The following is a 22835-nucleotide window of genomic DNA, read 5'->3' as shown; positions in this document are numbered from 1 at the left end:
TGTGGCAGTTGAGGCGTGTTGGCTTCGCACCCTTCTCCTCTTCCCAGGCTGGCTCCCACGGTGGGATCCAGGCGCTTTCGGTAAGGGGAGCGTGTGCTCCTGCCGCAACTGAGCCAGCACGGCTGGGCTGTGCCACAGAGCCGCTGGCAGCAGCCAGCACTGCTCCAGGCAAAGCTCACGCGCTGCAATGCCAAATGCAGAACCTGCAGCCCCAGGGAAGCTGCTGGCCTTCACCATCCCTGCATAACCTGTGCCAGCAGCCATGGGGATGCAGCCCTGGGCAGTGGGGTGCTGTGCCCCAGCTCACTCTGAGTGGCACTGGGCTGGGTCCTGTGGGTACCACCGGTCTCACCACAGCATCTTGGCACTTGTTTCTCCTGACGAGTTCTGGTCTTTGAATGTCTGTGCAGGAAAAAAAAAAGCCCATATACAAAAATGAGATAAGGTATGAGAAAAGTGCTGCTGAGTGCCAGCAGTGGGGGGGATGGCCACGTTCTGAGGCGAGTCTCTGCAGATGTGATCTGGTTGGGCAAGGCGCTCTAATCTGTACAAAAGAGACTGCAGATCCTGTGGGGAGGTGTTTTAATAGTGTCTCCTTGTCAGACACATGCCAGATTACAGAGGCTCAGAGGCGAGTTTATCTCTTAATTACCTGATGAGCTTTGTGGGGCCGAGGCTGCTGGTGTGTGGCCTGTGCTGGGGAGCCACACTCGCCGTGGTTTGGGTTTCTAAGGGGGGAGCAGCACAGCAGCTCCATTTACTGTGGCTGCAAGCATGGGAGGCAGCTAACATTAAAACTCCCCAAGACACCAACCAACCCAAAGGCCATCCCGGCCAGTCCCTGTGCCCCAGCAGCACAGTGACACGGAGCTTGGTGCTCAACTGCTGCAGAAATTACTGCAATCACATAAACATTGTTCATCTGAGGAGGAAAAGGGGCCACTCTGTCCATGGGGCTGGGGCTCTCCTTGCTGCCAGAGGAGGCTTTAACTGGAGGTCCCCGGCCAGGACAGCAGTGGCACAGCAGCTGCCTTCCTTACCCACTGGTTTATTCCTCACCCAGGCTGAACCCCAGGTTTGCCATCACTTGCCAGAGATTGCGACTAGCAGGGGAGGAACCTCCACAAGAGAGGAAAAATCCTTGTGACTCACTCTGCAAAACTGCATGGGTCCTTTTCTAAAACAGAAGAAACCCCGTGAATACATTCAAAGGTCTTTTTGAAGCAGGGTTAAGCAAGGAAAAGCTCAGAGATCAGAGTGACAGTTGAGGTGGGGAAGTTTAACTTCCAGATAAGGTTTTTTTCCCTGAGTTTGTTAGTTTTATGAGGTTGCCTGGTGTAATTTATCTAGTCTCTCCTATTTATGGAACGTTGCAGAGTCAAATGTTACCAGCTTGAAACGCTGCCACACTCTCGTGGTTTTTTTGTTTAACACTGTTCCATGTGAAAAAACTAATATTTTGACTCAAAATGCTGAACAGCAAATCCGAATGTTAAAGAAATTCGCAGCTCATTTCAAGATGTGTCAAAATTTCTCAGAGAACAGAAATACTGGGCTTTAATTTATTCCTTTGGGCCAGCTCTGATCTCGCCCATGAACTGCGATGGGTCTTTGAAGCAGAACTGCCAGAGCCTGCCAGGTGAGCATTTCCCAGCGCAGAGCCCCGCATTGATGGACCATGTACATGTCCAAGCCCTGTCCAAGAGGAAAATGCCCTCGGTTTGCCGTGTGTGGAAGTGCTCTCAGGTGTAGCCCACGAGATGTGGCTTTCCAGTAGCTGTGTGTTTGCCTGCAGGAGCGTCGGGCACCCGCCAGCACCACCAAAGCTGCTGCTGGCAAACCACAGCACTCGGTGTCTCTGAGCACTGGGGACATTGAGGACTTGAGTGGTTTTCTGTGGCTGAAAACTATTCCCAGACCCACACAAAGTGGCAAACTTTGAAAACTTGCAGAGCTGGTGGGTGTTGTGGCAGCAAACAGGGAGAGCTTCCCAGGAGCCTCCTCTGCCCCATCTTTGGCTCCTTCGCTTTGTCTGTCGCCTCCCGCTGGAGCGCTGAGCGTGGGCCTGGTTTTCTTCTTCAGTGAACCAGAGGAATCTGTGCAGGATCCCAGTAATTTAAAGAAAGCCATTAATTATTAAGCAGGCAGGTCTCTGGGGGCAGGGAGATAACTCAGCCTAAGAGATGTAACTGTGTTTGCCAAGCTGTTAGTGCGCAAGGTCTGTTTGTGCAGAGCAGCCTAGTGTGGAAGGGAGGAAACTGATCAGTGAAAGAGTTACAACATGTCAACAAAAGCTCTGATGTGGATAGCAGAAGGTTCGGGTCAGAACAGAGCTCTTAGGGATGGATTTTCTCAGCCTTTGGAAACCAACACAGGGCTGGCAGCCGCCCCACACAGCCTCACTCCGGCTGGGTGAGGAGAGCAGCAGCTGCTCCTGTCATCTTCTGGCCTTGTTGTCATCTACTGCCACTTAAACCCCTAACAGCTTGTGCAAAATTAGCTTCACTGGGAAAGCGTGTGTACTTCAGCTTGTCCTTCCTAATGCAGCAATGGAACCCTGTGTTATCTGGGAAAGGCAGGAGGAGGCTGCTGCGATGCAAGGGCAGTGCCTGCAGAAGCCAGACTGTGGGCAGGAAGGGGGAAAGCTGCCTCCCAGTGCCCAGGGCAGTGGGAAACCCTCAGCCCTGGGCCTTTGCTCCCAACTCTCACCCAGGACCCCTGCTCCCAGCCCTCACCCACTGCCTGTGTACTCCCACGGCTCTGCCTGGGCGGGTGGAGGGGACAGCAGCGGTGCTGCAGGGTGGGCACGGGCCCCACTGCCACAGGGCTCGGGGGATCTTGGCCCACTGCATTCCCAGAGGAAAACTGAAAGGAGGAGAAGGGAATTAGCTTGGAAATGTGGGAAACACAAATTATACAAGTCCAGCGGCGTTCCTGGTGTCCCTGCAAGGATGGGCACTCGCAGGTGTGGTTGCCAGCTGCGTGAGGAGCGCAATCTTTCTTTTATTGCTTAAATAACAAAGGCTATGTGCTTAAAAACCCAACCCAAACAAACCACAGCCCTCCCCGGATGCTATTAAAGTCCCTCACCTGGGATAACAGGGAGATCAAACAGCCCAGAAACACAAAAGCTCTGCTGGTGCCTTACCTCCTTGCTTGGCTCGCCCCTCTGACTGCAGGCTGTGGGGAGGGAGCTGCCTCTTCTGCAGCAAGAACTGGGGGTTTTCCACAGGCTGTAATTACAGGTCAGCCTGAGCTGATGTGTGTAACACGGGGCTGCTTCCAGCATTAATCACGCGGGGTCAGAGCTGGCGTCTGGTGGAGACACGGGCGGGATCCTGGGGACACGCGAGTGAGGGGACATGCAGAAGGGCTTCTCACTGAACAGTGAGTTGCATCTGTTTGCCTACTGTTTGTCTGAAAGTTAGTGTGATAACCAAATTTAACAACCTCTGTGATGACGCTGTTCCAGCCAGGCTGACAGCAGCCCCCTGACGTGGGACGCAGGCAGCCATCTCAGCACCTGCCCATCAGCGAGGCTGAGGCTGGACTGTTTCACTCCTCTTCCAGGGCACAGACAAGGCAGAAAGCGCTGGTCTTTGGCTACTGGCTTGAGCGAGGGAGGTGGCTGAGCTCAAAGGACGGCAGGGCTCACAGAAAGCTTGTTGCAGGGGGCTGTGTGCTACAGGACTCTGGCCCTGAGCAGGCTCTGCTCGGCTTTCGCCAGTGCTAAATCGGTGATTGGTGCCTCCTCTGCTCGGGTGCATGGTGAAGTGCCTGCATACCGAGTGTGTGCTGCTTTCCAGTGTAATGATCTACTGAGGATCTTCTCTGTTCCCATGCTGAAGGCCTCCACTACCTTCAGGGGAATTTTTCCAAAGGGGTTTTTGTTTGATGCTAGCTTGAGCAGAAAGCAGAGATGCTGCAGAGAAGCTCCCTGAGGAGCCCCCTCACTTGGTGCTCTTCCAGTGCAAAGAGGAGAAAATACCCAGCCAGCAGTTGTGGTCAGGCTGCAGCAGCAGACACCAGATAGAGTCCAATGTGTTTCCTGCCTGCAGTGAGCCGGGGCAGCCTGGCCGTGCCAGATGCCTCTGCGGTGCAGGAGCGGAGGCGGGTTCTCTCAGCCCTGGTCTCAGAATGACTCTGCAGGTGCTGTGTAGTGCAACCACAGCCCATGTGAGCAGCAAGGGTGCTGACATCCCAGTGAGCAGCAACACCCCAGTGTGAGCAGGGAGGGTGCTGAGACCCCAGTGTGAGCAGCGAGGGTGCTGAGACCCCAGTGTGAGCAGCGAGGGTGCTGAGACCCCAGTGTGAGCAGGGAGGGTGCTGAGACCCCAGTGTGAGCAGCGAGGGTGCTGACACCCCAGTGTGAGCAGGGAGGGTGCTGAGACCCCAGTGTGAGCAGCGAGGGTGCTGACACCCCAGTGTGAGCAGGGAGGGTGCTGAGACCCCAGTGTGAGCAGCGAGGGTGCTGATACCCCAGTGTGAGCAGCGAGGGTGCTGAGACCCCAGTGTGAGCAGCGAGGGTGCTGACACCCCAGTGTGAGCAGCGAGGGTGCTGAGACCCCAGTGTGAGCAGCGAGGATGCTGAGACCCCAATGTGAGCAGTAAGGGTGCTGACACCCCAGTGTGAGCAGCGAGGGTGCTGACATCCCAATGTGAGCAGTGAGGGTATTGACACCCCAGCATGGTCTTCAGGGAGAAAAAGCAAAAAGAATTTGGCTACATAAACACTGAGGACAGACAGGGATGATTTGAATGAGCTGATAACGCTGCTTCTTTGTTTTCAAGCTGGACTTCTGAGGGTTTTTTCCTCCTCAGCTTCTTTTTGACCGGTCCTTATTGCTGTGGTTTGGGGAGGGGTGAGCGTTGCCCCCTGCCCCATGGCCAGACAGCCCACCTGCCCTCTCAGTGCACGGGCAGTAAGTGCAAAATCCCACCTCTGAATCCCAACCTCTGTTTGCAGCTTCTTACCCCTTGGGTCAAAAATAGTAGCTACTGAATATGACCATTGCTGCTGTGTTTCCTTGCTGCTGTACAAAGACTGTGGCAGCTGAAAGGCAGACTTGCTGAGTGCTGGCTAGCTTCTCTGGGCTTGTGGCCCTTCAGCACATTGCCAAGGGAAAATGTGAGCTGTTTGCTGCAAATACAACTCTTTCCTAATTTGCCCTAGTAAAGAACACAGGCTCCTGATCAATTTGTCTCTCCAATCAGGTATGTTATCTTTAAGAAGAAGAACCAATCCCAAACCACCCCCAGAAGTCCTCTGGCCTGAGGGGTGAAGAGAAGCATGTGGTGGTTTGTTTTCATAGGAAAATCAGCCTTTGTTGGGAGAGCAATCAAACATGCAGGGGCTTTGACTTGGATGAGTTAGCCAGGCGTTTAGCAATGCACTTTTATAACATGTGCGTGATTTCTAATGAACTGCATGACAAGAAGTGGCCAAAACTGCTGCTGGCAACAGCAGGACGGGCTTTGGTGAGGAAGGGCTGCTGCAGGATTTGGCACCGTCCTGCCCACAGCCAGAAACTTGCTCACTTCTTGCTCACCTATGACTGTGAAATATGTGTGTTTGTGCAGTGAATAACATTATCTACTCGGGGGAAAACCCTGCCTGTGTTCACCTGAGGAGATACTCCCCTTGGGTGCCCCACCGCAGCCCCACAGCACCTCCACTCACGGAGCATTGGGGTGAGAGTTATTTGTCTAATGTGCAGTCAGTCACCGTGTTTCTTGGCTGCTTTGCTTTGTTTTGCAAAGCATCTTCCCTGCAAGGCCATTGCTACGTTTGCAGCCCCTTCTATCTCATCCAGACCCTGGAGACCCCTCCTCTCCCCTGCCCAGCTCATCCTCCTTGCTGCCCTGTTCATGCAGAGCCCGCATGTCCCACTCTGAGCTGGGTGGGTACCTGCAGGGCTACCAGAAAGGCTGAAAAATTCACTTTCTCTTGGCAGTCATGCTGGGGAGAGGGAGGTGAGATGGACTCCCAACTGGAAAATGCCTTTTCTGCCTTCCTCTGTTGAAAACCATCCTACTGTGACTGTAACACTTTTTCCACAGCCCTAGGAAATACAATAATAGGTTGCACATTCAAACCAGCTGCTCGTTTATTTTTTTCAACTGCCTCTGAAAAATGGTTGTAATTAGGAGAAATCTATAACAAGAAGTACAAACAAATCAAAGTCTGTCATTAGCCAGAAAGGGTCGGCTTTCTGCCTTAGCTATGGCTTTATTAAATTAGAATAATGAAGCAGAAGCTATACAAAGAGAAAGGGATGCTTTGGAGAGGCTGAAAATACACAGCCCTCGGTTTGGAAAACACATTTTCCAATCTAGACGTGAAGCTGTAAACACGTTGGCTTGGGCTGCTCTGATAGCTCCCTCCGTGAGGCTGCGTGAGCCTCAAAGAAACACCCTATAAAAGGGAAAGGGGAGGAAATCTTCTGTAAGGCTCCAAACGGCAACTGTGAAACTGGCAGAACCAGTCCCCGGGCAGATCCCAGGGGCCTCTGGCTCCGGGTGCCCGGCACAGCGCTGCTGGCAGAGCTTTGTCGCTGGTGGGAAGGGCGGGGAAGGGGCTGTGCCGGGTGGGACTCGGAGATGGTGGTGGCACGAGGGGCAAGGGGAGCAGCTGGGACATGGGGTGAGGACAGCAGGGCCGTGCTGGGTAAGGGATGGTCCCCAGGACGTCTGCGCTGTGTCATGCCTACTGTCAGAGCTCAGGATGGAAACGCTTTTCCATAGGTTGGATTTCTGCAGGGAAGGTGTTTCCTGGCTGTGGCGCAGCCCAGGCTTGGGAGCCGCTGTCGGCACATCTTCCCATGCACTACCTGCCTCCTACCATGTCCAGACACACACAGAGTGCAGGAGACCAGGGACAAGACACAGGCAGACTGCCCAAGGATGCTGCTGCGAGGGACCTGCTTGCTTGCAAGCACTCGCATCAGCCAGTTTAGATGCACTTCACTGTTTGAAAGTTCATTTTCTTCCCATCCACGTCTTTTAACAACCACCATATGGTCCTTTGTTGCCTTCAGAAACCAAACTAAAACCATCTTGCCATTGTGAGCACAAAAATGCTTTCAAAAAACCTTCACCTGTGGGTTTTCCAGCTCTTGACTGTACATTAGGAAAGTGACTCTTGATGCTGTGTAAGTGGAGGGCAGTGGCTGGGCAGCCGGGGGCTGGGTGCGCAGGACCCGCTGGTCCCGCTCCAGGGCAGGAGGTAAAGCTCAGGGCCCCACACAGGGGCAGGACTCTGCTGGCGCCACTTCCCTCTGTCAGAGCCACACTTGGGGCTCCTCAGCTTCTGTCTGCAGTGGCACTGGGGTTGGTGACCTCTTCTGAGTGTTGGCTGTCCTGAGCCCGTGGGCTCAGCAGTGGGTGGGAAGGCCTGGCACAGTCACTGAGGTGGGACTGGCTGGAAAGGGAGCTTTGCACTGTAATGATTTCTGGTTTATTTAAGCTGTGATTTCTGAAGCCCCTGTCTGTGGAACACAACCACGTTGTCTGGTTGGAGGGGGTTTGCAGTGTGGGAGCACTGTCACCTGTGTGTGCGTGGGGGATGTAGCTGTGGGATGCAGCCCCAGTCCCCGTGCCAACAGCAAGGGCAGTAACCTGGCTGTGTGTGAATCAGAATCACAGAAGCCTAAGGGTTGGAAGGGATCTTGAAAGCTCATCCAGTGCAACCCCCCTGCCAGAGGCAGGACCACCTAGAGTAGGGCACATAGGAACTCGTCCAGCTGGGTTTGGAATGTGACTCCGTTGAGCAGGATCACTCACAGCAGTGCTGAAGCACAGCAACAAAAATAACTTGGTTTGGAGTTTGAGCCCACACTGAGCATATGAATCCATCCTCTGTCATCTAAAAAATGTCTCTTGTTTGTGGAGGGCAGGTAGCAGCAGACACACACACTCTTTAGTACATCTATCCTGGTGACACCTCTCTGTAAACAGGAGCAGATTTTGATTGCAAACCTTCCAGCTGTTTGTCCACAGCCTCGTGTAAACCATCCACCAGTGCAGAGGTGAGGCCTTCGCTGCCCACCGTGGCTGGGTGAGCCCCAGGGCAAAACCTTCTTAGCCCTTTCCCCCCTCCTCCAGCACCCCCCACTGCTCCTGGCTGTGGGAAAGCCGCCATGGCTGCACTCTCTGCCCTGCCTGCAGCATTGCCCCTTGTCCCTGGGCTCCTGAGCAGGGCAAAACCTGCACCTAGCAGGGATCTGCCAGACACAGCTCTCCCAAGGAATCTTTGTTTATTCCTTCAGCACCAGGCACGTTAAAAACCCCAGCCCTAACCCAGGATAATTGAATATTCATCTGCTGCAAATTCTATTAATTCTGCGTCTCGTGTTGTGAAGAGCAAAATAATTGCCGTAATTTCATTTCAAAACCTAAAGTAAATAACCATGAGCCTGTCATTTTTTCTGTGTGTTTTCACTGAAAGGCAATTCATCTGCCTGCCTGCTTTCATTATGAACTGATCAGGGGGGCCGCTAGGAGAGCAGCGTATTTATTTTTACATCTCTCTGCAAAAGCCTATTTACTCTAAGTGGCACAGTTAACATTGCCAGTGATTTCTTTGTCCTGATTTTAAACAGCTCTTTAAACCCAGCATGAATTTAAACAAGATAATTTAATTTATACTGTGTGGTTTGGTGCAGCTCAGTGTTCCCCCCTTCAAAGGCTCTGCCTTTTTTTTCCCAAGCAGCCCCTGAGGAAATGCACATTAATATTAACCAGTGGGGAAAAAAGAATCATTTAAGAGAAGAAGTTTTTGTGCACTAGAGAAAAGCACAGAAACGTGATGGAATTTAAATGTGCCAGCCTGGGAGCTGGCACACAGATACCTGCAGCAGGGGGGCAGACCTGTGGGGGGTGGACACGCTCCCCTGGGCAAAGCACAGGGCAAAGCAGCCGGTGACTGGGAATCCCGGCGGGCACAGGTGCCTCAGCAACGTGTGGTGGGACCCCAGGGCCACCTCCTGCTCTCCTGGATGCTCTCAGGGCTTGGCCATGAAAACCTGCCTGTGCCAGAGCTGTAAGAAGCAGCTGTTATGCTTTCTGTGCATCTTCTGGAGACAAGAAGGAAGTCTCCATGCCTGGCCTCTTTTGCAATGCCCTTATCTCCCATCAGTGTTTACCAGACGTGCTGTTTTTTGAGGAAAGACAAATTCCTGTGTTCAAAACTGGGGTCACTGGGCATCTGTGTCGCTTAGATAGCAGCTCCTTCAGCTGGGGCCACGCACCAGCAGGGAGGGTGAAGGGGGCAGTGATGCAAGGCAGGAACCCCAGCAAGGACGTGGCGGGGAGCCGCTGGGTTCATCCCGCCTTGCCCTCTGGCTGTCTCCCGGAGCTCAGTGGCCCCTGAGGGGAAGCATTTTGAGGAGCTGTCAGGCTGTTCCCTGGAAGCAGCGACCTACTTCTGCAGACTGGTTTACAGCTGAGCTCCAGCATCCTGGGTTTGGTGGGTTGTTTTCATTCGGAGGGGCTGGGGAGCCCATGGAGCTGCATGAGCTGCTGTCAGTGTGTGCCAGGGCAAGCTGCTGCTGCCAGAGGGTAGTGGGGCCATCCCCTCCATGTGCCAGCCAGCCCTGGTTTGGCCAGGCTGCCTCACGTGAGACCCTGCAGCACGGTGTGAGCGTGCTGGGCTGGCTGTGGCTGGGGGTGTGTGTGGTGTGGGCAGAGCAGTGCTGCAGGCATCCCCTGCCCCACACAGCCTCCCCTCCTCTGGATATGCTAAAACGACACGACCTGGTTCATGGTCAGTCAGGTGAGAAACCCTCCTGAGCCAAATCCCTCAGTGCAATGTCTCAGAGACACCAGCAAACGCTTCTGGCCTGCAAAACAGCTCATAGTGTGAACCAATGAAGCTATTTAAGGAGAACCAAATGGGGTCAGAGATACTCCCAGTCCGTTTGCAGGGGCTCGTTGCTCTGGGGTGGGACAGTGGCACTGGGAGAGGCACTGCCAGCAAGGTGCTGCGGCTGTGCAGGGAGCTGGGTGTGCAGCCCTGCTGCTCTGGGCACAGGGGGACTCCACGAGCCTCTGCCCATCCTGTACCTCCTGTGTTGGGAAGGGAGGTAGGGACTGGTGCGCCCGGTGTCCTGTGGCTGCCGGGGAGGCAGCAGCTGCCTCTGCCCAAACCAGACCCAGCTGTGCCATGTTACCAGAGCTTACCACATCTCTAGCTGCAAAGCCTCTGCCCTCCAGCAGACTGTGGCATCAGCGCAGGGTCCTGGGGTGTGTGTGGCTGTGTGTGACTGCAAGGGAGGGGAGTCAGCACTCAGCGAGCCAGTCCTTCCCGTCAGGCTGCTTAGCCTGGGCTGATGTGCTGGGCAGGAGGGCTGATGCCTCTCCAGCCACTTGCTGCTCAGCAGGCTGGGGCTGCTTATGGAGCCAGCACAAGGGGCCTCTCGGCCATGAGGAAGGCAGGAGGCTCTGTGCAGCACAGGGGCTGTTCCTCATGCGGCACAAGGCAGCTGCTGTGAGATGTGTGGGCACATCCCATGGCACGGGGGTCAGCGGGTGAGCCCCTGCCCATAGCCTCACTGAGCACGGAGCAGCCTCAGGGCACAGCAGGCAATGGCTGGTGGTGCTGGAGGAGCCTGCACGGTGCCCTGGATCTGCAGCAGGATCCCCAATCCAGAAACGGGTCCAGTCATTAGCCCCATCAGTTTCCATGGAATAGTCCTGTTCACTTATCCATCAAACTCTGACTTTGGAGATCCGATCTCATTATGTGGCCAGTGAGCTCGGCAGGATGATCCCTCTTCTCATTAGTTTACAAAAGTCCTAAGCCTTTGCCCTGGCTGCTATTTTCTCTGTGGCAGCCGGGACTGAGGGGATTTGGCAGCGTTCCTGCAGCAGCTGCCTGTGCCAAACAGATGAAGCCTCATTAGCACCTGGACCAGGGAGGTATTTATTGCCAGCAAGACAGCAAGGAGAGTGCCTTCCTGCCGGGCACAAAGTCCTGCTCACCTTTCCTCCACAGCTCCCTCATCACTTAGCACCTGTTCAAACTGCCTTGCAAAATCCAGCTGAGCTTGTTTGTGGCTCTGCCCTCCCCTCTCAAGGGCCAGTGCTGGACCCCAGGCTGTGGCTGCAGGGTGTCTGCAGTGCCTGGGATGGGGCTGGGATGCTCAGCATGGCTGGAAACAGGGGTACCCATGGGCTTCACCACTGAGCTCCTCCCAGGGCTCTTTGTGCCCAGGAGGGGGGTTGCTGGTAGCCTGTCCCCTAAAACAGGAGCCCCATAAGTCTCCAGGGGTTGTTTTTAATAGGCTGGAGAAAGAAGACACAACCTTCACCTTCCTCCCACACTTCAACAGATCTGGGCTGACCAGATTTATGCTTTCTGGCTGTTTTTAGGAAGCTGTTCCCTGGGGTTGCTACTGCAGAGGTGTTTCTCCCTGCTCCTCCTGCCCATGCCCCTTTTTTCATGGCTAAATTAGAACTCAGTTCCTGTACAACCTGTCCATCAGTTTTCTAGCCATTACAGGGAGAAAAGGAAAATCTCAGCCAAGGTGCTGGGCACAGAGGATTCAGTCTGACAAGCTAAAACCCTGTGCTGGGTAATGGCTGGGCAGAGCTGTGCCTGGACAGAGCTTGGGACAGCAGCAGTTTTATAGGACAAGCTGCTACTTGGTTGTAAGTTGCAGCAGGACTGCGCTATCTACTACAGATATCTCTGTTTTAATCAGTGGGCCTCCCTCTGTCTCCTACAGGCTTCTTTCTCAGTGACTCAGCCTGAATGAGTTTTTTCCCCTCCTTCTCCCCTTGACTCTTCTCACACAGAGATAAGGGGAAGACCAGCCAGAAGCAACACCCTAGCTCTCCCATAGGAAGACAATGATCACCAGAGTTATCTCACTGGTGTTTCCTCTTCCAGATGCTGGGATTTCAGTAAATCACTCTGTTTGTGGTTGTGCAGCAGCAATTGGATGGGACATGAAAGGGCACTCAAGTCTGCAGCAATTTATATTTACAGCTTAGTCACATCTCAGTTGTCTCCTGTAAAACCATGCAGAGTCATGGGGAGCCTTCCCTTCCCTTCCTTCAGCACCAACAGCCCTGTCAAATCAAGATCTTAAACACTCATCATTCTGGGTGATGATGCCATTTCTCAAAGGTCAGGGGAAGGAAAAAGTAGGCAGCTCTGTGCAGTGTGGGGGACTGAAGCTGTTGGTGAGGCTTTGGAAACAGCAAGGCTCATCCCTGCCCTTTCCCAGCAAGGGCAAGGGAAGCTGGATGCATCCTCCTGAGAGCAAAAATAGCCAGAGCAGGCAGTGAGAGAGAGAAGGTGTGGGGAGGATTCCCAGGAAGGGTGCTGAGGTGGTGCTGGGTCCCCAGGAAGGGTCCCAGGAAGCCACCACTGCCAGCAACACTTCCCCTTGCCCCACTCCCCTCTCAGGATGAGGACAGAGGGAAGCTAAAGCAGCTGACAGTGAAATAACTCAGTGTGGGCAAAACAGCATCACACAAAGAGCAGACACTAAGAACTGGAATGTGTTTAATAGGATGTGTCTTACAGCAGAGTTGGGATTCGTTAGCTGAAGGGTGAGATAGGTTTGAATAGTAACAGAAGTATTTTTGCTTAACAGTGGGTTGGTTTAGATAAATTCTGGAGATTATAAATAAGATTATCTATGCCAGTGAGTTTTTTCCACTGCTTTTTTAGACTCAGCTCCCAAAATAAGCTCCTGAAGCTCTGGTTTTAAAAGCCAAAGGTTAATCCCTTCAGAGCTCAATAAACAGTCATTAAGGGGATGGAAGGCACAGAGGCAGGAGGGAAGATGCGGCTGCTGTGGGCAGCTGCTGCCTTGCCTGGGCACAGCCCCATGGGCAGCATGGCCTTGGATGAGACCTTTGATTTCTAGGCAAAAAAGCCAAATGCTAAAGGGGGAAAAGAGCCTAAAATTCACCTGAAGGATTTCAAGGAAGTGCTGATGGCTTCACACCTCATTTATCTCCATCCCCTGAGAGGTCTCTGTGGCCAGCCACTGGAATGGACCTGCAAAGCACAGGGAAAGTGACTACTGGGATGACTTTTGGCTGAATTCACCCTTGCAGTAACTGGCGGTGTCACTGCATGCACTCCAGGGACGAATTTAGCTTGTTCTGTGTGGGGTTTGTCTGGGAAAGGGTCAGCAGCAGCCAGGCAGCAGAGGCATCACTGGGTACCCACCCGGGTGGGCATCTGGGAGGAGCTCGGGTGCAAAGTGGTTGCACACAGAGTGTGGTCCAAAGTCAGAAAAGTGATTTGCTTGGTATGAAACAGGAGACAAAATCGGGGACATAAGGAGTGGGAGCTCAGATAAGTCAGACGAGACCTGATCTTGGTGTGATGTGCGGAAGATAGGGGAGTTCGGATGGGGATGAGCCGATTGCAGTCACAGCTGACCTGCAGCGCTGCAGTCTGTAATGGCACTGCACAGAGCTGTCTGAACACCCCTCAGCTGCTCTGGAGCTGGGACTCAGTTTCCTGGGGGAAGGGGACACTTCCCTGGGTGAGGCAGAAGGTCCCACGGGTCCCATCTGCTGTCTGCAGCCACTGACTTTGCTCACAGCGCAGTTAGCTTGATGTTTTTATGGTTTTCCTACCTGCGGCGTGCCTCTGATATTTGCCTTGTGATGGCTCCGATACAAACCGGGCGAGTCTGTTTGTGTTCGGCATCTCTATCAGGGAGCGGGCAGCAGGGGCCGGGGCGGCCCCGGGACGGCAGCGCTTCAGCTCCCCGGCTTCAGCTGGGGCTGTTGCTTCAGCAACTGCGCACGGGGCTGGAAACAGCCTCGGTAATCATTGCCAGGGTATTTGTTTTCGGTAAGAGCTGAGCTGGCATTGCTTTGTACTATAGGATTAGCTGTTCGTTAGGCTTTTTTTATCTCAGGTACTGACGAATCTCTGTTTATTCCTTGGCATTACCTCCTTCCTAATTGTCAAGGGGAGTGGTTGGATTTTACCTGAAGCTGCCAAAGGCATGCTGAAGTTTCACTGAGCTGCAGTGAGCTGATAGATGCCTGGGTGCTCTGAGACACGGCCAGGAAAACATCCAGCTTGCTGGGTTTGAGGCCAGAGGCAGGACAGAAACCAGCTGAGAGCATCCTAGTGATGAGAGGCGACCGTGACCCACACAGCAGCTCCCAGGGAGGAACAGCTCAGGGAGGAGTGAGGCCAGAGCAGCTGGGAGAGAGAAAGAGCTGCAGGATAATGAGAAAAGGGGACAATAGCTGAAGGAGAAATGAAAGGATCTGGCAGTGCAGAGGTATTGCTCAGGCTGCTCCTACCCCCATCAGCTTCAAACCCATCGGAAGGGAGCCCAGAAAAAAGAAGGGACTTGAAATACTTGGTTTGAACTCCTGTCACTTCTTTGTCATTACCATATTTTCAGATATTCCCAAAATAAAACACAATGGAGTATTGGCATCAAGACAGCTGAAACTCCAGGATTCATTATGCAGTGGCACTAAGCTGAATAATTTAGTTTCCATTTCCATGACTGGTACTTTCAAGGCCCTTCCTTCCCCAAATTAAACTCTTCAGGGAGGAATATGAGCGAGGGCAGTTTGCAGAAAGGCAGGCTGATGGGAGGAAAGGAGAGGCAGGGCTGGCTCACCTGGGTTTCCTCTCTGACAGATAGACTTGGGCAAGAATTGCACCTTCCTTACTCTTGCTGTAAAATCAGTGCCAAAGCAGATCCATCAGAAAAAACACTGATTGGTTGTTGCTGGTAGCTTTGGCCTCTTGAATTCAAGAACAATGAAAATGTAGCCAGACTTCTGCTCGGCCCCACAGCTCCACAGAGCCTGTGCCATCAGCAGGGACCTGCTGACTAACATCAAGTTACTCCAACAGCCTTTGCAAATGCAGTTGGAGGGTCAGATACTCAACGTGTCAGTGCTTGAATGTCTAAGCATGGAGCCGCTCCTGTATGGCAGAGCAGAGGGGCATGTGCATGGGCTTTTATCCACAGGGAAATAACAACCCAACACAATCCAGAAGTTGTCTGTTTTCCCGTGAACTAAGAGACATTAGATCCTTTCAGAGCGAGGCATCAGCTCAGCCCAGGGAGGAGGGAGAGCCCAGGACACTGTGGGTGCTCTGCACCACAGCCAGCCACGCTGCTGCCTGGAAAATGGTGAGTCACCCACTTCAGCTCCATCAGGATGATAACACGGGGAGATTTCCACAGGAAATATAATGCCTTGCGTGGGTATGTGGCACGTTCCTCCTTTTATCTAGATCAGCTCATGTAGAACTGGCCGAGAAAGGAAACGTGGGTATGGCATAGAGAAAGGTGGAAGGATAAAAGCTCAAAAGGGCTTTTCTGAGTGCTGTTTGCTACCAGCAGCAAGAGGTCACCTCTGTAAATCCTGGTGGTTGCTACCTCCAGTCCACAGAAAGGCAACGTGCTGGGCTTTCACCCATCAGCATGTTACTGTTCCCTGGTTTCCCAATCTCAGCTTTTAAAACATTGTTCCAGATCGGTTTTTGCATCTTCTCAGTGTTTCACATGGAGCAGGAACATTTAGCACCTGAAAGCATTGTCTGAGTTTAGCTTTCTTATGCTTCTAGTGGTAACCGAATAAATGCCCTGATGAAACGCCACATTAAAATGTCAAACCCCAATTTTGCCCACATTGAACTTGTTTATAACGAAATACCAAAAGGGAAATCTAGTTAAACATCCTATATTTTCTAATATCTGCCAAACATTAGCGAGTGGTTTACCATTGATACGATCTGGCAGCGATGCCGTTGCAGGGATTCTCTGAGTAATACTGGCTTCCTCTGTTCCAGAACTGGACGTGACCTCCCTCTGTGCTGGGCCCATGCAGACCTGTGCTTTCAGCAGCCTGCACATCTGGGGCCAGCTCCTGCACATCTGGGGCCAGCTGCTGCACATCTGGGGCCAGCTCCATGCATGTTATTACAGCTCAGGGTCCCTGCCAGGACATCTTCCTACACACACGGTCCACCGTCGCTATCAGCACTGATCATCCACCCAGCCATGTGAGTGCGTCTGCGTTGGCCATGGTCACAGAAGGACCTTGAAGAGACATCACTGGATGCCCAGGGAACATGGATTTGCAGCAGCTAAACCAGAGAAAACCAAGGGCTTTGCTCTGATCTCTGCAGCCTGAAGAACTTGCCTGCTCTGCTGGTTACCAAACTCCTGCCATCGACATAGTGGCTGCAGGAGCTGCAGCCTGCGCAGGAGGAGACGAGTGAGGACGCACACGAAACTCCCGGCTTCTGAAGAGCTGCCCTGAGATCACGTGGCTCTCACACCCATTTCCATCACCTCCAACTGGCATCACTAACATGGAGTGCAGAGTTACCAACACTCTTGAGACCACCAGAGCAGCCTCAGCAGCAGCAGGGCTGTGTCAGCACGGTGCTGGGCAGCTCCCTCCACTCATCCCACTCCCGTGTCCTCACTGGGCTGGGAAAACCCAACGGCCTTCCCCACTGTGAGCTTTTGTCCAGGTAACGGAGGAAAGACAGAGGTGTCTGAAAACACCCTGCCAGCCCTTCATACAGATGTACACAGCTGGACATTGGCTGAGAAGCCAGCTCCAGTGGAAATCTGAGGTAGGTCTTGTAACAGCATCAGGGTGAGATGTGGTACGGCTGCCCCGGGGGGCTCGGCTCTGGGGGAAATTCAGCTTTGCCTCAGTGGCAGCATGGGTCTGGGGGTGCTTTTGGGGAGCAACAGGAGCCAGGCAGGGCTGGAAGGAGAAACCAGACAGCTGCGAGGCGCCACTGGCAGCCCTGTGGCTTCCCCACCATGAGCTCCGTATGGGAGCGGGAAGGCCCCTGCCGGTGCCCTGCCGAGACAGGCTGGGAGGAGGCTTCGGTCACAGCACCTCAGAGGGAGAGCTGTGTTCATTTCCCTTGGTGATGACGTAGCAAGCACTTAATTGAAATACTTGACTTTGTCTCCCTTGGTATGTGATCTTGGCTGTTTCCTGCCCGTTTCTCTTGGCCATTTGAGGGAACTCTGTAATGTGAGTATTAACGCACTATTAAACCTTCTCAAGTAGAATCCTCTTGGCTGGGAGCTGAAGAAAAGATCTTTTCTACTGAGAATTGTAATTTCAATTTAAAATGGCAAGATAGGAAGGAGGAAAGATGCTCCCTGCTGTAATTAGAACAAGTTTTCCAGTATTCTGCATTATCTCTAGTCTTTGGAAGTGTAGTTCCTCTGTGAGGATTAGTAAGTCACCTCCAATAACTCTGTTTATTGCTGTGTTGCACAGGAGCATCGCAGCAGCAGCAGTGCTGATCAGAAACTACCTGCACATTCTGACACATAGAATGCACTTGGATTATTCTTGTTGGTTTAGAAGATTAATTGTAAGGCAAAGAGGCAGAAGAAAAGAAGTAGGGTAGTCATCCAGATGGGACTGTGTGACAGTCACCTCGGACACACACCAGGGCCTTGGGGAGCAGGCACTCGGAGTTCCTGTGCTGCATACTCACCACGTTGCCCACTAGTCATTATCAAATGATCCATGTTTGCATGCACAACACCGTGTCATTCTGCCTTCCAAGGTTCACCCTGTTGGGGACTCTGTCGCTCCTTGGGGCTTACACTGTGCTGTGTGCAGATCTATTTAATTAGTTCATGAACAGCTTTTGTTTTCAAGACAGCAAAATGTCAGCTCAGACATTAGAAATGCACAGAGGCACAGGCTGCTCTTGCACCGGGGCGGGGGAGAGAGCTGCTCCCGTGCCTGAGCACCCGTGTCACAGGCACCTCCTCGAGGGCTGCGGCACTGCAGGGTTTGGTCACCCCGTCAGGAGTGGGCTGACAGGCTCCAGGAAGGGCAGTGAGGACAGCAAGCTGGGCTCTGTGGGGACAGGGTGCTCAGGAGGGTGAAGCAGGGGCCCAGCAGCCAGCACAGCTCCGGGCTGGCGTTTCCACGCACGGGCTGGAGCTCGGCTCAGACTTGCTCTCGACAGCAGCGTGTCGTGGCTGACACAGACACGTCCAATTATCAGCTCTTGGGCTGTCATTTCCCGGGTTTGTTTTCCAAGGAAAGACAGAGGCAGCTGGTGCTGGCGGCAGCAGGCCCCGGAGCTGCTCCCGCCCTGCCCTCTGCAGTGGGATCCCTGGGGCTGCTGTGGGGCTGCAGACCAGCAGCCCGCCCTGGCAGCCCATCACAGGGGGAAAAGGGACTGTTGGGCATCTCCTGTGTGGGATTTTACATGCTTTCCTGTTTTTCTTTGCTGCTAGAGACATTTTTGTCTCGCACACCATTTCCTTGCCAGCACCCAGCCTCCTGCCTCAGCTACTGAGGGCCACAAGTTCTCGCGGGAAGGCGACAGAAATTGCTTCCTGCACAAAGGCAACTGCCCATGTACCTGTCTGCTCACCTGAGGCCAAAGCTGGGCATTTCCAGCATGGGAAGCTCAGGAAACAAAACCTGGGATAAAGAGCCGTTGCTAGCAGACTGCCTGCTACATGTTTTTAAGTATTTTTAGACAGGCAAGGATGAGCTGTGTGCTTCTGGAACAAGCAAGGGTATGCTTGAATCCTTTAAACCAGATTCCTCACCTATGTGCAGGTGGCCGTTGGAAGTCCAGCTGAGGGACCTCTTACAGCTTTAAAGGTGTGGGATTTTGAATACTTGCAGGCAGTGGTATTTGAAAGCAAAACAAATTTGTGTTTCAGGCTGGCTGTGGAAAGTCTGCAGGCAGTGTGAGGCGTGCTGGGAAGAGATACCCTCCTCTGTGACAGATGAAAGAGGAAGTGATGAAGCTGCCGAGACTGGAGAAAGAGAACACAGTGTGGTAAGACATTATTTGACCTACAGAGTTTCTTAATGAAAAGGGACACACAGCTCACCAGAAGCCAACAGGCAATGTGGTCACCAGCATGTAAAGATCACTAGCTGATGTTTAGAGGTCCCTGCCGTCCCCATGAGCAGGCTTTGCAGTCATCATTTAGCGGGGTCCTTCCCACCAGCTGCTCAGCCTGCAGCTGGTGTGGGCCCATTGTTCATACCAGCACACTGTGCAATATCGAAAGCTGCATCTCAGCCTTCCTGATAACAAAACCCAACAGGTAGAAGCAGCTGGATTTGTGTCCAGCTGCTCCCTTTGCACACCCACACGCTGCGGTCGCTCGGTGCTAGTGGGGCTGACTGGGAATTTTCATTTGCTCTCCAGCATGCTTTCGTGTCTCGTTAGGGATGTACCATCCCTCTGAGTTCAATCAGCTGTTAACAGAACAAAACCTTTGGTTTAGTGGGAATCAGTCGTGCGAAATCCCAGATTCTGCAGAAAGTGCATTAAAAGGCAAAGCTGGAAGGAATTCAGATTCAGCTCCACCAGGCAGAAACCTATTCAGCTGCAAGGCATATGCCAGAGCTTTGGAGGAAAAGGTGCTAATGCAACATACTCCATGGTTGCAGTCCAAGATAAGAACAGATCAGCGATGCAAGCAGGAAGACACTAATTTGCTGGCTGCGTATGAAGGCATGTAACAATATGGCTGCTGAGAAATATGCCTCGTTCTTTTCTTGTGTGAGTGCTTGGACCTTTTGCAGCTGAAGCGCTGCAGTCAGAAGGCACAGACGGTTGGAACCAGCCTGTGAGATTTCCATTTCCAGGACGGTTGGGCTCAGTGGAGCGGCTCCGAGGTGGCAGCGGGGGCTCACACGGCCGGGGCTGTGCTGCTCTCTCGGCAGGGCCACGCTGCCCCCAAAGTGGGTGAGGAGTGAGGATCCTGGCCATGCTGCGCCTCTGCCCCCCACTCTGACCCTGGGTGGGAGCAAGAGGGGGAAGCAGGGCAGGCAGAGGCAACAGATGAGGTTTGCTAGGCTGGGCAAGAGATGAAACTGAGCAGTCGCAGCAACTGGGGTATGAAAAAGGAAAAGGAAAGCCTGGGCGAAGTGAGGTGTGTGAGGCAGGAGGGAAAGGGAGGGCAGACTGCCAGGCATTTAGAAAATGTGCATAAAACCAGGAAACGGTTCTTTTCCACCCTTGTGAGGCAAGACGAGCGTGGTTCCTCACAGATGCCACTGTTGGCACCTGATCTGGTGGTGGAGGTTCTTCCCCGGGAGAAGCCGGGTGCGGTGTGAGCCCCTCGAGGGTGCCAGCAGGAACTGCCAGGGCAGGGAGGCAGCGCCATGCCTGGGACCTGTGTGAGCAATGCCGTCACAGCCAGGCCTGCTCCAGGCACCCACCCTCCCAAAAGCCATTGGGAAATGGGGTGATGCTTGGAAAGAAAGATACAGGCGTGAGTCAGGTACCTCCGAAAATCCTGCCCTGGCACAGAGGACTAAATAAACTGAAGTCTCCCAGACCAGGTTATAAATCTGAGCTTGGAGTGTTTAGCAATGGATCAGGGGTACTGCAGCTGAAGGATGAGAGGCACCGGCTGGGACAGAGACACCGACCTGGGACAGAGCCACGGCTGCCTTCAGGTATTCACACGCTCATATCCACCCTTCAGTACGTGTCTGGGTCTGACAGGAATGTCACACCAGGTGAGGTGTCACCTCTCCCTGCAGCTTCATGTTGGCTCAGATGTTGTCTCTCCTATCCTGGCGTGTGTGGGGTCAGTGCTGGGCCCCAGGCAGTGTGAGCTGTGCCGTGGGAGCCCGGGCGAGCGCCAGACGCCTCCTCCCACCGCTGCCGCTCGCACCAGCCCAGCCCTGCACCCTCAGCCAGCCCCTCAGCCCACCCCAGCCACCAGCACCAACCCCAGAGCTGCCTCCTGCCCCCAGCACCGGGGCTCCCGGCACTACCGCTCCGACCTTTCGTCTGCAGGGCTGCTGAGGTAACCGAGGCAAACAGGCTGCAGTTCAGAGTGCGTATTTACTGATGCTATCTAGCGCTGCTCCAGGGTGACTCAAAACTTGCTCAAGACAGGGAACTCAAGGAAGCTGCCAAGAGAAGCTACGTGTTAACAAGGAGACCGAGAAAGTCACTAGTGGGATAATATTTATAAAGGGGAAGATAAACTGAAAGGCCTCTCGTCTGCCAACAGCCCCGCTTTCTGGTTTTGCATTGTTCTTTTTACACGGTAGCCTCGGTCCTTTGTCAGCACTGTGGTTTGGGCCACGCAGCTGATTCTCCAAGGAGTAAGGTGGCTTTTTTTTAAACCACCACGGAGGGCTTTGGTATCATTGCGCTGTATTCACCCTCCGTCTGGTTTGTGGGCTGGGTGTTTTCTCTTGTGGGAACGTCTCGGCTAAGGACTCCTTTCTGCCAGCACTTTAAAATCCTAGAGGGCACCACTACACAGCTTTGTAAACTGGCTTTGTTTTCCCACACAGCTTCTTCAGGTATCGCTGTCCTTGTCTCACGTGTCACTTTCTCTTCTCTTTCCCTTCGATTTGTGCTAAAATTCAAAGGAAGCCTCCAAGTATTAAATATGCTGTTAGTGGGGGAGTACAGAGAGAAAGGGAAAAAACCCTACTGTACAGGAAGAAAAGGTCCTGCCTTTACAGAATCTAAGCTGTTGCTTCGAAGTTGTAGCCTGTGTAACTTGTCCCGACAGAGATGCCAGGCTGGCGGCTCCATCTGCATCCACTTGCATATTCCTACCAGGGTACAATATGCAGCTGATTTCTTAATTAAGCTTCCCCAACAAAGTAGTTTTATAATTTAGAGAGAGACTGAAAAGTTTGAGAAATGAATACATATTCATGAAGTACTAATAATCCTCCGTCTAGAACACAGCTTTTAACTGAGAGCAGATATGACTAGCTCATGTATCACTCACCACACATCTTAACTAAAATGTGAACGAGGAAGAAATGGCTGAAACCAGCAGATTGTGTTTTGCTAAGACAATAAATAATAATCGTATTCTGACTCAAGTGCCAAATGTATAGCGCTTAATTAGAGGTCAGCAGAGCATATTTCTGCTCAGCTGTTCCATTTGCAGCAATTAACATCTTCGTGTAGCTTAAACTGGGTTGCAGAGCAGATTTCAAAGGGTTGACTGAAAGCTGAATCAGGGAAGCGTCGTTGCGCCGCTCGCACCTGGCAGCCCGCGGCGGGACGGTGCCGGCGGCCTCCGGGGAAGGGGACGGGCAGAGGGGGCTCGGCCCGGCGCGGTGCCCCCTCCTCCATCTCCTCGGGGGGCTGCAGGAGACCCTGCCCGCCCCTGTCCCGGCCGCGTCCCGGCCAGCGCCGTGTGCCCGTGCCGTGCCGGCACCGTGCGCGCCGCAGCGCCGTTGGCTCCGGCACCGCCTCCCGCGGGCGCCGCTGCCCCTCGGAGCTCCGCGTCCCGCGAAGGGCAGGTGAGCCGCGGTGGGCGGCCGGGAGCGGGGCGTGCGGCGGCCGCCGAGCCCCGTCCGCAGCCCCGGCCCCCCGCGGCCCCCGTGCGCCTGGGGCGGGGAGCGGCGGCGCCGCCCGCGGGGGCGGTGCGGGGGGCGGGCGGCTCGCCCCTGTGCCGAGCCGGCGCCTCGTCCCGCCCGCAGTCCGCCCGGGGCCGGCGCTGCCGCCCGCAGCTCCCCGCGGCGCCGGCGCCGCTATGGAGGGGCGACCCGCGCCCCTGGCGCCCTAGAGCCGCGGCCGCGACCCCGAGCGCCCGGCCGGCCCCGCGCGGCCATGGCAGCCGGCTCGGCCGGGGCAGCCGCGGGCGGGCGGGCGCTGCCGGCGGCGGGGAGACGCGAGAGCGGGCTGCGGCGGGCGCCGACGGAGGCAGGTGGGGCTGCCCGGAGCCGGGCCGGGGCCGCGGCGGGGAGCGGGGCCGGGGGTGCTCGGGAGAGCCGGGCAGGGGCCGAGCGCAGCCAGGGAGAAGCGGGGGGCGGTCGGGCTGAAGGGAGCCGGGCGGGGGGGCGCCGTGGGACGGGGCCGGGGGCGGCGGAGC

At 54.2% G+C, this 22835-nt stretch overlaps 1 protein-coding gene across 5 annotated transcripts in view; it reads left to right on the top strand.

The window, feature by feature from the left end:
• Nucleotides 1-22835, top strand: part of P2RY1 (purinergic receptor P2Y1) — a 31473-nt gene that overhangs the window by 5382 nt on the left and 3256 nt on the right. Inside the window, exons 2-4 of one of the 5 annotated variants that reach the window (XM_062005434.1) lie at nucleotides 15045-15137; nucleotides 15800-16594; nucleotides 18681-18799. The gene's annotated coding sequence lies outside the window, so the exon portion shown is untranslated. Of the gene's footprint in view, nucleotides 1-14972; nucleotides 15138-15799; nucleotides 16595-16930; nucleotides 17011-18680; nucleotides 18800-22574; nucleotides 22671-22835 lie in introns of those variants that run through there. The other 4 variants (XM_062005433.1, XM_062005435.1, XM_062005437.1 and 1 more) reach the window with 4 other exon arrangements.

The sequence above is a fragment of the Colius striatus genome, chromosome 12, assembly GCF_028858725.1.
Source record: "Colius striatus isolate bColStr4 chromosome 12, bColStr4.1.hap1, whole genome shotgun sequence".
In the NCBI taxonomy this organism is placed as follows: domain Eukaryota; kingdom Metazoa; phylum Chordata; class Aves; order Coliiformes; family Coliidae; genus Colius; species Colius striatus.
The sequence above is the reverse complement of the archived record's forward strand: the minus strand, read 5'-3'. Positions and strand labels throughout refer to the sequence as shown.